This window comes from Tyto alba, unplaced genomic scaffold, assembly GCF_018691265.1.
Source record: "Tyto alba isolate M040663 unplaced genomic scaffold, T.alba_DEE_v4.0 Super-Scaffold_6, whole genome shotgun sequence".
In the NCBI taxonomy this organism is placed as follows: domain Eukaryota; kingdom Metazoa; phylum Chordata; class Aves; order Strigiformes; family Tytonidae; genus Tyto; species Tyto alba.
Window position 1 is genome coordinate 46,610,381 of NW_024881327.1, and position 14,216 is coordinate 46,624,596.

Sequence of the window (14,216 nt, forward strand, 5' to 3'; positions counted from 1 at the left end):
CATGGGCACAGAAGCCTTGCTCAGAGCAAGGTTACAGCCAGGTTTTGGGTTCATGTAATTGCTGCACAAGAGGAGCCAAGGGGTGAGTGGCTGTGACATCCATGCATCAGGCGCAGGAACTGCATCAGTTGTGCTAAACTAGGTTGTCCCTGATTGCCAACCTGGGCTCAACTGTCTTCCCTTGTGTGCTTAGTCATTTATTAGGATAAAAGTATCTGAGAGCTGTGCCCATATGTTTCTCTGCCATATGGGATCAGATACACTGGTATAAAACTGCTTTATACCAGGCTAATTTCCTCCATTCTGCCTTTTAATGTACTTAAAGTGATAGACTTCTGTGCATAGGCAAGACTTGACATTCTTTTCATGCTTGGAAGATTTTATTCACAGCTATAAAGGCCAGACATTTTATCATTTTTTTTTTCTCCTTTATTTAATGAAAGTCTGAGTCCCAGAGAAGAATCTCAGCAGCTTCAGAACTGAGTTGTGCATGGGGACCTGAGAAACAGAAGCATTTCATGTTATGCATCAGCTAGGAATTATATGAAAGAAATCTTTTTTCATTGAAATTGGTTTGTCTTGTCCCCACAGTTCCCAGTGGCTGGCAGTTGAATGTGCATGGCATTTTTTTTATTCATGAGCTAATACCGGAAACTGCCTCTGAGCAAAATCTAACGTTGGACACAGCCTGAAGGCACAACACAGCATTTTTCCACCCACTCCAGTTTTCCCAGCATAGCCATCACTCCTGCACCCAGATTTGGATCCAGCACTATGAGAGACACAGATGTGGTTGGAATAAACCTAGCTGAGGGCTAGGCCCTCCATATCTGGGAGTGAAGTTGGCCAACTGCAGTTGGTGGGATTGTGGTATTTTTCAGCACTGACATTTTGTACGTCCATCAGTTTGGACAGGTTCCACCCCCTTCCCTTTTACTTTCTGAGAATCTGCAGTGTCCATATTGGCTCCCACTGTTTTGCTCTGAAACCTCATCAGTCTGAAGGAATGAGGCAAGAAACCATCCTTTTGATTAACTGGACTTCAACTGTATTTTTTATTTTTTTGTAATGAGAAAAATGAGTTTTCCTCAGAGAGCTGGGCTGTGTGAAACCAGAGCAGACCAGAAGAGCAGGTCTGAATATGCTTGGAATAAATAGCCAAGACCATGAGGGAGATCTTGAATGGGGAGGACTGGGAGGACCACTGCTGGAGCTGCCAGCACAGGCAAACATAGCAGAGAAGATGTGGTCCCTCTGTGGTGGAGAGTGGAGTTGAAATCACTAAATGTTGTCAAGTAGGAGCAGCCAGCAGTGGAAAGGGAAAGCCAGAGGGAGCAGCAAGAAGAAAATATTTGGCAGACTTGTCTAGGGCAGGAGCAACCCCTCAGTGAGTGGCTCTGGGAAAGGCCAGCAGGATGGGTAGGGCATCTCTGTCCCACAGCCTACCTTGGGCTGGGTGTAAAAGCCTGGAAAGTCTCAGTCCTCTTGAGTCAACAAAGCCAATTCATTGCTTGTCCTCCCCAGCAAGGCGGCTGCTGCGTTGGAGCTGCTCACAAAGAGGGGATAGCTGAAGTAGATATTTCTCCTTCTCTCTCCTACCCTCCCTTTGCCACCCGCACTCCAATAAAACAGAGTTTTGGCAGGCCCATTTTTTCAGTTGTGAGGAGGGAAGATGAGCTGGCTCATTCCCTGTCCCACTCACTTTCCCAGCAGGGGTGTGGCCAAGTCTACATGGAGTTGAACATGGAATTCTACAGGAGTGGGCCAGCCCAGATGGAACCCAGGGGAAGGTCACACTTTCACACTGAGGACATCTCTGAAGCCACAGCACCTATTTCCAAATCTCTGTCTATGTGAAGGCAGCCTGGGAGCTGGAGGGGGAATTGTGCAGGCTGAAGGCAACCCAGGTATTTTGGATCTGTCTGAAGGCAACCCAGGTATTTTGGATCTGTCTGAAGGCAGCCCAGGTATTTTGGATCTGTTTTGTGATTTTCAAAGAGGCCTTCCCTGTTCATTCACCTAATTCGGTGAGAGATTACACAGTGGACCCAGGATGCTGTGGAATATATTTACAGGCTTGTGCCCTTTGAATGACGGTATTTGTTTCCTAAAACAAAGTAGCATTTAGTGACAAATTCAGAAGATCAGTTATTTCAGAAATTGTTAAAGCTCACTCTGTGTTTATGTGTGAAGTCAATGGAGTTGTTTATATTCAGGCCAGATTTGAATTGACCTACTAAGTCTAAATTGGCCAATATAACTAGAAATCTTGACAGCTCCTTAAGGAAATTTAACCACACAATGGTACTAGGAAATCACAGAAGTCCATTGAAAAGAGATGACCACTGAAGAGCAGCAACTGGAACAATACAGCACTAACTAAGAAAATGTGCTGTCACAGTCTCCCACAGAGCTAGCTAGAAAAACCTGACAAAAGCTTGCTAACATATTGGATGAAAGGAGACACAGAAGAAAGTTCAGACTACAGTGGACACGCTAAATATAGAGGGAGGAAAAGATGAGTTGTTCCTAGACCAAAGTAGGTAGCTAAGCAACTAACCTACAAAGTGCCAAGCACAATTGCCCCCAAATTCCTCCAAGAACTGAAATGAATTGTTATGCCTGATATAAATCCTGAGTCACTGAGAAAACTCTCTGATAAAAAGAACAGGTGGAAAGAGAAAATATCCACTAGCAAATCTTTTGTATAAATACATCAAAATCATAGTATATGATGAATCAAGGAAGGAGAAAAATCCATTACACATGCAAGGAAATAAATAATAGAGACGAACTCTAAAACGACTTGTGTAAAAGCCCAGGTAAATAAATTTTCAAGTCATATAACCATGCTCCAGTAAAGACAGGGAAGGGACTGTAGAAGCCCTTTTAGAAAACCAGATCAACACATTACCTCAGGAGATTACTTAAAACAGTCTGTTTGGTTTGTTGTGGAAAGAGAGAAAAAACTGTGAAAGATAATTGCAAGTTTTCTTTATTTCTTCAGACTCTGAGGTATCTTCTTCAAAAGGCAGGTTTTAGCACATTTTTTAGCATGCTTCTCCTCCAGAGCTCCTCTTCCTCAAAGCACTGCCTGAAGTTCATTGTTTCTCAGTGTGCCACAGCACACATAGGTTGTGTGTGAATCCACAGCCTGCCTGTTTGCCCCAAGAAGTGGGAAGAGCAGGACACAAGAGGAAGGCTGACGTACCATCTTTCAAGGCTAAAATTTGGCACTCTCATCTAGAGCACTGACAGCATCTCCTGTGCTGACTAATTGTGACACTGGCTGGAATTTTTTTTTAAAATGATGCTGCTTTAAGCAGGTTTAAACTATTACTTGCCATGCTATTGCACAGCCCTGCAGGAAGTCTTTGCAGGCAAACCAAGCTCATTTACGGTGGTGTGTGTATGTGCATTGCACTACAGAGTGAGAGGAAAATCCTTGTCCTAACTTGCAGTAAGTAAAGCATTACATTCTTTGAAACCAGCAAAAGTTCTGTTACATTCAAACAGACATTTAAAATGTGGCATTTTAGTCAAAAGAACAGACCCAGTGAAGGTGAATTTTCAAAGGCAACATACAAATCTCTGTATTTTCTCATACATCTGATGACAACTTTGCCTTTATTTAACATTTTATGAAAAAGCCAAATTCCAGATGTATGAACGCTTTTGCCAAACCACAAAAGCACAAAGGAGGTCAAAGATGCATTGTTAACTACATCAAATATTCCAGGCATAAGCCCCTGAATTTAATATTTCACAAATAGTTAGCAATCTATTTTACAAAGATCCATTAAACACCTTCACTTCTGTCCTGCTGCCAGTAGCGAATTTGTTAGCAAATTGTGTTCATTAACTCTGGTTAATGTAAATAAGGACATCTATATGCCTGAAGCCAGGAAAATAATAGGATCAGATTTATAGCTACTGCCAACTGGTGTAGCTCTTATGGCTTTGCTTCTGCTGTGCTGTTGACATTCAGCTCTCAGAATGAGACACCTACATTTAGGCATCTAAAGGTGTGCATCGAAGTTTCTGTTTCAGTCCGTGGAGATGTAGTCAATGCTGATGGATAACTGAATGGTGCTTTGAACTCCACTCACCATATGGAGTAGAGTTCCACTAATGTACCCCCTGGATGCCTAAATCAAGCTATCTAACTTCACAGATGAATCTGCCCCCAGCTGAGCATCTGATCTGTAGTGTGAAGGATATAAAAACAATCCTGCTGGGACAGATCTGTGCCCACAGCCCTCCCATTGGCATGGCCAGTGCCTCACCTTCAAAAGAAATGAGCATAACTCCTACACATACAGGAAGGTGTTGTCCCTCTCTCTGGACCATGAGCTTCCATCTCCCATCCTGTTCTCTTTTTCCAGATAGTCATATAAATTACTTAAACAGCCTCTTCTGCCAGGTGTCACAATCCTCTGGCTTTGGAATTATTTTTTGCTCTTCTTTGCAGAGTTAACTGAAAGCTGAATGCCTTGGAAGATGCCTTTTCTAACAACAACTCTGTGAGCAAGGTAAACCAGACCTTTAGTTGGAGCCAGTAAAGTATTAAATAACTCCCACTTGATTTGTCCTGTTACTTAAAACATGTTCAGTGATTACAGTCATCTGCTGGGTTTATCAGTACCAAAGTGCTGGTGGAGTGGCTTTCTGCCTCTTTGTTGTAACCAGAACAGAGATCTTTTCTTCTTCCAAGGAGTTGCAGCACTTGCTAAAGGCTTATACTACTCTGAGTTTCACTTTTTTCACTTTGCTTATTTATCTTTTTGCCCTCAACTGGTCTGATGCTTATTGAAGATACCCGTTAGATTAATCCCTTCCTCTTATAGGTTATTCCACTTGTATAAGATATTTGAAGATGGGACTTTTTCTCTATATGAGTGGGGTTTTGTGCCACTGATATTTTTTTTTTTTTTCTTTTGATGGTACAATGACAGCTTTGCTCCTAGGTGCCTGGTCTGTTCAGACTCCCTGCATGAGCCGTGGCAGCAGTGAGCAGGATTACTACTACTTCTTATAACTGTCAAAGCTGCTTTTCTAACTGTGATGAGCCTGAACTTGAATAAGCAGTGGAGGGGACAGGCAAATAAAGAGTTACTGGTAGGATACCTGCTCTTTCAATTAAAGTCACTGTTCTTTCAAACTTTTGGGTCAGCAAGAGCAAAGCTGTGCAAAGCAGCCCTATTTTTAATCTCAGAGCGCAGAGTAGTTCTGCAGTGAAATATAAGGAGACAGATTTGGGGAGAAAAAAAGGCAAAAGATCTATAAACATTTCCATTTCTTCCCTTATGACTGTAAACATAAATAAGGTACCTACTGTATCCTCAGCTACAGCTGTTGCACAAACCCATGTCATCTGAGGAAGTATCCAGATACTTGTTCACTGTACAATTGCTGGAGAAAAAGATTTTTAAAAGGTCCTCATGTGAAATATCTGTCAGGCTGGTGGCATTATTAAGATGATATGATTTGCATTTTAGCTAAGATTTGTGAAAATGCACAAGCTGAATCTGAGACCGAAAAACTTTGATTCATGTAGAAAACAATCCTAGTATTAGGTTACAGGGGTTGGTTTTAGAATGCATTTATTTGAAGGAGAAATAAATGGGAGGAACTAGTAGACTGGTAGTACTACTAAACAAGGAAGTCCCTGAATAAATTTTTTGAGGCACAGGTCTTTAGGCTGACAAAAGTTCGACTGAAAAAATAATAACTCATTTCCACTAAAGTAATCTACATTTAAGAATTTTGGCTCATCCAAGGTCCACTGAAGCCAGCAAAAACACTTCCATCTTTTTCCATGTGTTTTAGGTCAGGAACTTTCTGAGGAAGATGTATAACAAATCTAGCACATCAAAAGCAACAGACACATTTCTGGCTTTGCAGAAAATCTAGCTAGGAAAGGAAAACAGGCAGGAGAGTCGACAATTTTTGTGATTTTTTAGCAACAATAGCTGACTGTGTATTCATTCTTTTTCATACGTAATAATATTGGCCCCTTTTTCCCTTCCCATGCCACTGTTTGTAGCAGTCATTTGTTGTCTCTTGTCTCACTGTCTGACTGAGATCCTTTGAAGCAAGGACTGTCTTTCTGTTCTGTTTTTGTACAGCCCCTGATGCATGTGGCCTAAGGGTTCCCAGCCAAAATGCTACTGCAACGTAAATAACCAGTCAATAAATAATGACAATATCCCTTGTAAACACAGCAAGCAAAAGTGCCAGACTTTGCACGGATTTTGGCTGGGTTGAACAGTACCCTTAGTCCTCTTCTGTGCCCTTCTGGGCTGTACAGTGCCAAAGGACTACACGACTTTGTCCCAGCCTTTGCTAAAATGCTGGCAGGAAGTGCTGAGCCTGCCTGTCTCCTCTTAATGACAAGGGTATAGCCAAAGGCACTCAGCAGGTTTCAAAAGATACTCAGTCCCTTGCAGGATTTGGCCCTGATGCATTGCAACTGTGTCATTATCAAGGATAAATCTGTTACCAAGTCATGGTTACTGAACTGTCCTTCCAGTAAGATGAAAGAATTTATACATACCATGCCACGAAGCAGTTCATTTTGAGAGGGCTTATTCTGATAACTTGCAGTTCTCCTGACTGCTTTGCACAGATTTTGTGGACAGTGAAAACAACCGTCCTTCTGGCATGATCTGGAGCTAATTCATCAAAAAGTAGCAAGTTTTCCATCACTGGCTCCCTGTCCTCTTTCTGTAGGCATGCTGCCATTCTAGTTAGGTATCCTGGCATCTTGTCCTGGACCATCCAGCAAATATCTTCCCAAGAGCTGCCTGTATGCTCCCCACTCCTTGCTCTCAAGCATCCTGTTGCCTGGACAACATGTTACAGCTCTCTGCACAGGCATCAACACCCATACATATAGACAAATGAATCTGTGCCACACAGAACATCTTCTGTGGCTGTAACAGCAAATGCCCCAAACTTCTAATTAAAGACAGATCAGAACAGAGAGGAGCCAGCAGGCTTCAAGCCTCATCAGAAATGTATGAAGCGAAGACTTTGGATGACATGAGGAAGTGTTGACTAAGTGATCCAGTCCTTGGGACTCTCACAAATACAACAACCACAGTCTAGAGACGAAACTGACTGTTAGGACTAATTAAGCTGACTCGCTGTAAAATGGCCATGAGATTAAAAATTCACTGTGAGATTGATAATTGAAGCCCAGCAGGTCTTTGGGCTTGCAAAGGGATTAAATTCAGGGCTGCATTGAGGGCAAAATCCCACCTAAGAATGACAGAAAATCCCCTTAGAAAGAGTGACTGGAGGGTGAATAAATACCCCCTGATCTCCGTGGACGAGGCTCGGTCCCCACTCAGAGCTGAGGACCAGAGCTGCCCAGCCCATCGGTGGCACTGCCCCCCCCCCCCGCACTGAGGCTGGGATGCTGCGCTGGCAGGGGGCACGGTGACACTGGGAGCGCAGTGCCACCAGGTGGCAGCGCGTCAAAGCGGGAGGCAGGACGCTGCAGCTGTTGTTTATCGTTATTTAACTATCCTGAGCAATAATTTATGAGACTGTATTAAGAGAGGTAGACGGCCACCCAGCCATTGAAAGGACCCTGGAAAAAGCATGCTTATCCCCAAACCCCAGACTTAGGGCCACTATGCACCACTAGAAGCACTTCCCAGCCCAGATTTTCCACAGTCCCATTTACATTTCCAAATACAGTAGTGACAGCAGATGTTTACATCCCAGACTGGGGTTTGATTTTCTCTTTGCTTAAAGAATAAAAATCAATGAGTCAGGTTCATTTTTGATTCCAGCTCATCTCACTTTCAGATCCTCAACACAATACAGCACCAAGAAATCTATTTGAAAACAGGTATCTCCCTTTTCTCTGTCAACTGTGGAAATAATTTGTGTTTATGCAACCCCTTCAAATCTGAGGTGACACTGCCCTTTTAGAGGTAAGCAGCAGTGTTGAAACACTGAAAATGGTTTCGCTTATCAAAGGTGGCAACGAGGAGAAGGAAGCCCTGCGCAGTGATTGCAGGCTGACAGCACTAAGTGCAAAGTGTGTCAAAAGAGTAGATAGTTTAAAATAGATATTGATGCATAAACTACAAGGTGTCCTTGAACTTCAGAACTATAGGAGGCAGTGGAAAGAGCAAAACCCTGCTCAGAAAATGCTTGGATTTTAATTTTGCTTGTATTGGTTTTGTACTTATGCTGGGAGCTGCAGACTCTCTGGGGCAGGCAGGGAATGGGAAGTCTCATGGCTAGGGAAGAGGGATGCTCATGGGAGAAAGTGCTGCACTTGCTGTTGCTTCATGTACAGCATATTTCTTTCTCAACTACATGTAAGGCACTCAGAGCTCCAGCCACACACAAAAAAAAAAAAAAAAATCAGACATCTTAGTGACTTTGTACATTTAGATTCTGAGGTCTTTGTGCTTTGGTTTTCTAACTGCAAAAGGAGAAAACCAACATACCTTGCCTGTTGGAAGCAGGTAAATGTTGATAGATAACTGTCCTGGGTTGAGTGAGTGGTGGAGTTTTTTGGTGGCAGGGGAGGGGGCTATCGGGGCGGCCCCCTGTGAGAAGCTTCTCGAAGCTCCCCCAGCTCCAAGCCAGCTCCACTTCTGTTTGGGAAATTGAGCCAATCGGCTGCGCCTCTGCGATAACGTATTTAAGAAGGGACGTGGTGACGGGCAGTGGGACTTGTGAGGAGGAGTTGCTGCAGCTGCATGAACACCAAGGTCAGTGGAGGAACGGAGGAAGAAAGGAGGGGGGAGGTGTGCCGGAGCAGAGACCCTCCTGTATCCTGTGGTGAGACGGCAGGGCGGCCCCCCCCTGCCACCCATGAAGATCTACGGTGGAGCAGACATTGATTTATGGCCTGTTGTTCCTGCTCGGATGATCAAGGTTCTGTGCCCGAAGAAGGCCGGGGTCTCATGGAAAAAGGTAGCCCCACTGCTGTAATTCAGCACTGTGAGGATTGCAGCATGCGGGGGAGTCCCACGCCGGAGCAGCTCGGGAAGGGCTGCAGCCGTGGGAGAGAATCCAGTCGGAGGAAGTTAGTGACCCATGACGGAGCAGTGTGGGGAACGCTGCGGCCCATGGGAGGAATTCAAGTCAGAGAAAGTTTGTGGAGGACTGTCTCCTGTGAGAGGGGGACCACGATGGAGCAGGGGGTAACAAGTTTTGGACACTCCCCTCACCGAAGATGAAGGAAGTGGCAGCACTGACTGCACCCCCCATTCCCTGCCCCTGCGCCACTGGGGGAGGAGGTAGAGATATCGGGAGCAGAGCTGAGCCCGGGAAGAAGGGAGGGGTGGGGGGAAGGTGTTCTCAAGATGTGGCAATGCTTCTCACTGTCCTACTCTGTTATGTGTTGTTAGTGTCTGTAATAAATGTATGTTCTTTTTTTTCTTCCCCTAACGAGTCTGCCTTTTGCTCATGATCATAAAAGGGGGATTTTCCCCCATCCCAGTCCTATCTTGAACCCCAAGCCTGGCTCTCTGTCCCTTCTCATTGCCGGACGGGAAGGGAGAGAGAGGTGCTGCATTGTGGTTGGCTGTCAATCAGGCCTAAACCACGACAATAACACAGGAAGAGGGGCCATACAGATACATGCAAAGGACAGTCCACGAAGTAGGTATATCACCAGGGGGTTGATTTGTCTGTCACCAGTCAGATAAGTTAACGTGTTCTCTGACAAAATCCACCTTGTGCAGAGAGTGAGAGCTAATAGACAGGTAGCTCTTCAGTTTTCTTGGATGGCACCAAAATCACATGTTCTCCTTACAGAAAAAAAACCAAATTTCATTCTCTAAAAGCTGCTTGTCACCTACTACCAGGCTTGACCACCACAGCACACTCAGCAATGAAAATGACAAATACTCTGACACAAAGATGGAAACACAACCAAACCCATGTAGCTCTCTGTTGCTGTAATCAGAGCAGCTCTTTGTCTCAGGACAGTGGCAGTTGGACCATCTCTCACCAACAACTCTCTATGGCTTCTGCAAAACAACCAGAGAATATTTTGGACAGAACTGTTGGTAATAACCTTGGAAACAATCTCTCATATTTACAAGTCAGGAGCAAACTTCCTACGTAAAAGCCATATGGGGTCAAATGGTACCAACCTCTGCTGTATGATGGGGACAGCAAGTCTTATCAAGTATGAAACACTGGAAATAAATTTTTCTGCCACGCCAGGGCCTAACACCCTTGTTAAAGCTCACTCCTTCCTAAGTCTTAGCAAACTGCAAACTAAAAATCAAACCAACCCTGCTTAAATTTGGCACAGAAAATCAAGAGTAGCTTTGTGAAGGAAAAAGTCCTCAACATCAACTGAGGAGATTCAACATCATTAACTATCTCAGTTTACCCACATATGCAGCAGAGCAGGAGAGACAGGAAAACCACCTGGGCTACATCCCACCCATGGGAATGGAAATTCTCAGTGAATGCATGGATATAAACAGGGAGTTGAGTATGAGCAACTGGCAGCACACTGCAGGATCATAGAAGTTGAGTTGTTTAAGGAAATAAAAAAGCGGGATGTGCTAAAAGCCAGCCATTGTCTCCTCCTGGAGAGACACCCACTCTGCAGGCACTTACTGCTTGTCTCAGCTTTTAGTCTGAATTTAATATTTACACAGTCCTGGAGATGGCCCTATCCAGATTTGTGTGACACACAGTATAAATATAAACCCCTCCTTCTCCTGAGGCACCTGGTTGGATTTCTTTTTTTCTTGCCAAAACATCATCTTCTGCCTGATCTAAAGGAACTTGGCCCATCAATGCAGCCCAACATTCTTTGGAGCATCATCAGACATATTGAGACCTATATTAGCTGAGCAGCTGGCAAGCTTCCAGTCCCCCTAAATATTTTCTAAGCACTTGGCTCCCTGAGGGAAGAGATTTAAGAAGAAATTGGCATGCAGCAAAACTACTCGTATTTGTGCTGCCACTGTTAGAGAAATGGTTGTGGGTTTTTTTTGGAAAGCTGCAGGTCTCTTCTATCATTTCAACATTTGTGCCTTTTTGTTTGTATCTGACAGTACCTAAAATTATGAAAAATCAATTCACCTGGTCCCCAACTGGGTGCTGAAGAGAGCTAGCATCTCTGTATATTGCCATTTTACCCTTGCCTCATGGCAGTCTATGCCCTTGGGAATTGAAATCCCTGCCCAGTCCCTCCCTCCTTTTCTGCAGTGTATGGTAGTGCAATGCTCATACCCACTGCAATGAAGATGACATTTTCTGGCATCCTCTCTTATGGTATAATAGACTGGGAATTTGCAGAAGATTCCTAAATTGAACATACAGCACTGGTAAAACTGCCCGGCTTTGCAGCAGATATCCAGGTTGGGTCCCAGAGAGACTGTAGTGAAGATCCCATAAGGGACAAGGTGGCCAGAAGGGCAAGTGCATCCAGGGTAAGAAGCCCCCAGATCTGGGAGGCGGAAGAGTTCCGTTCGCTCCTTTTTCCTGCCTTCTCTTTTGATCTGTGCCTGTCACAACCTCTGCCAAGGAAGTCGAAGCGATATCGGAGATGCTAGAAACTGCAGGTACTCTTATGCTGGATGTGCAGTTGTTCAATTTTCCTACATTTATTGGAGTAGTTGAAGCTAACCAACATCACAGCACAAACCCAGACCAAATGGTCCAAACCATGCCTACCACGATAGCAGATGCCCTTCCTGTTGGATATTTTTCCCCTCACTTCCCTTGACCAGTGTGTTGTACCACTAGCTCCCTCCATCCTCACAGCCCTGACTATGAAAGGCAATAGGATATCAACTCCCCTCCCAAGGGTGCTCCTCCTGGCTTTGGCAGTACCATTGTAGGACATAAAGCCATAGGACCCATCTCATCCCCCAGTGCTCCAGTCTCTCTGTGGGGAAGGGAGAAAGGGTTTTAGCATAGTGGTTATGAGCAGAAAGCCCAGAAGTACAAGTGTTCTTTAGACAAATCACCAGCATGGAGAAAAAATGTGAATTTGGATGCTGATATCCGAGGGAATTCTTGACACATATTCAAGCAGGCAGACAGAAATAAAAGAAATACAGACTGAATACTTGTGAGGCTGTCTTGAAAAAGACTTCTGTGACTCAACATGACATCCTATCAGGCCATGTTTGCTCTGAGGCTAGTAGCACAAAGACATTATCCCAGTAATATCATTTTAGTCCAGGAATGCCTATGAATAGTATTCATAATTGGAAAAGAAAATCAGAGGAAAAAACTGAGGCATGTTATGACAGGACGATAAAACACAGAATACCTAAAAACCCAGGATTTTAAACATCTTTGACGTTGCCAGACAGGCTTTCTAATGTCTGTACCAGTATAGAACAGGGATCCCTGCTGAGGCAGATGCAAGTATCTCCTGATGTACAGGTTTAACACAAAGAAGGCATAGAGTTTTCCAAGGCTGTGCAAAAGTGCTGCCCAATTGTTCTTGTTAACAATAATTACAGGTTTGTATCACACCAGAAAATGTGGGATTCTCGTCAAGTACGTTGTCTTAGCATAGGCTTTTCCTCGGGGAATTTTCCTCTAAGCACTTGGGATTGACTCTCTAATGCTCAGAGGAACAAATGCTGACCCTCCTCCTATGGGATGCAAAAACTGTGCTGAGAACTAGGGCTATTAAATGATGAGTTCTGGGGCTTGGCTCCAGGAAGGCAAACGGAAAGCATGTTACTACAGATATTCAACTATTCTCCTCCCTGTACAGGGCATGACTGGAGAAAACAGGACCAGTCAGCTGCCCAACCAATCTATGAGGTTTTGAATTATTAAACTCTATTTCGTTTTTATTTCTTCATCCTGAATCCATATTTAGAAACGCTCTTATATACACGGTCTGTCTCTAACCTCATACTGAAGAATCATTGATGCTACATCATGAGTTCACAGTGTCCTGAGCCCAAAGTCAGATGTAGCAAGGGATTACAGTATAGATAGGCTTCTGGGGTTTGGCCAGCCCTGAGGGTGGTGCTGGATCTGTGCACACAAGGGAGAGACTGTCAAGGGCAGCAGTGTGGCCATAAGGAGCATGGGCCCCAGGGAACTCCACCCACCAGTCTGTCCATGGAATTCTCTCCACCAGTCTGGCCATATATGCATTTAATGAGATGATTGTACCTGGGAACTCCCAATCTGCTATCACAAAACATGAAAAACCCAAGCATCTCCATCACTTCCAAAAGAGAACAAAGTTAAGTGAATTATCAAGGTCATCTGGGAGCCTGGACAGTAACACAAACTTCCAGACCCTTAAACTCCTGCAAAATTACTGAATTCTTGTCTCTCAACAAGAGCTTTAAGTTTAACACTCATTACAAGAAGGCAGAACTGCAAACAGCCCTAAATTTTGTGCACTGACTGATAATAAAACCAAACAAAAAAGAACTAATATGAGCAAGCCTTTTTCATGAAGTGCTCATGTAACTTGTTTTGCAAAATTGTTTTCTGTGTTTCTGTGCATGTTCAAGATTTGCACTGACACAATTTGGCTGTGTGAATCTTTAACTAGCCTACACAGCACATGGGCTGATCAGACAGGCAGCTCTGGGAGGGAAGAGGACAGAAAATACAGCCATAAGGAAGGAAAAATGTGTAGGAGTTCAGTTTACAAACCAGTGAAACCAACCCATGGGCTATAAATCAAGTTGAAGTTAATGTGTCTTACATCAAGAAGGCCCCAAGCATTGAAAAAAATTAAGTCTGATTGAACTAATGAGACTGATTTGGACATAATGAAAGAGAAATTTGGTGTTGGTGTGACAGCAGAGCATCGCCAGGAGCAGTCTTTGTTAGATCTGTTTTATTGCAGACGTGCTGGTTTGATTCTTGGCATCACTGAGTGAGGGGTGTTCACACTAGGATGCTGATCCCAAATCTTCTCACATTTTTGGAGCTGTCTGAGACTGGATACTTGGAGCCATCTCTGAAGCAAAACAGCTGCTTTTTGTTGTTGCTTTGGATTATAGAAGGAAGAGAAAGGCTTCATGCTTCATTGAGCCCTGTGCATGGGCGTACTAGCTTGGCACTCGTGGCAATTTTCAGCCATCAGTAGAAAGTGCTACCTCATACTGTGTGGGCAAAAGAGCTCAGAGAGGTCGTAGCGACCCTGCCTTCAGTGTTCTGTGTCTCCAGCTACACAACAGCCTGGTGCTGTTAGCTGAAACAAAAGCACAAAGTTGAGATGTCTCAAA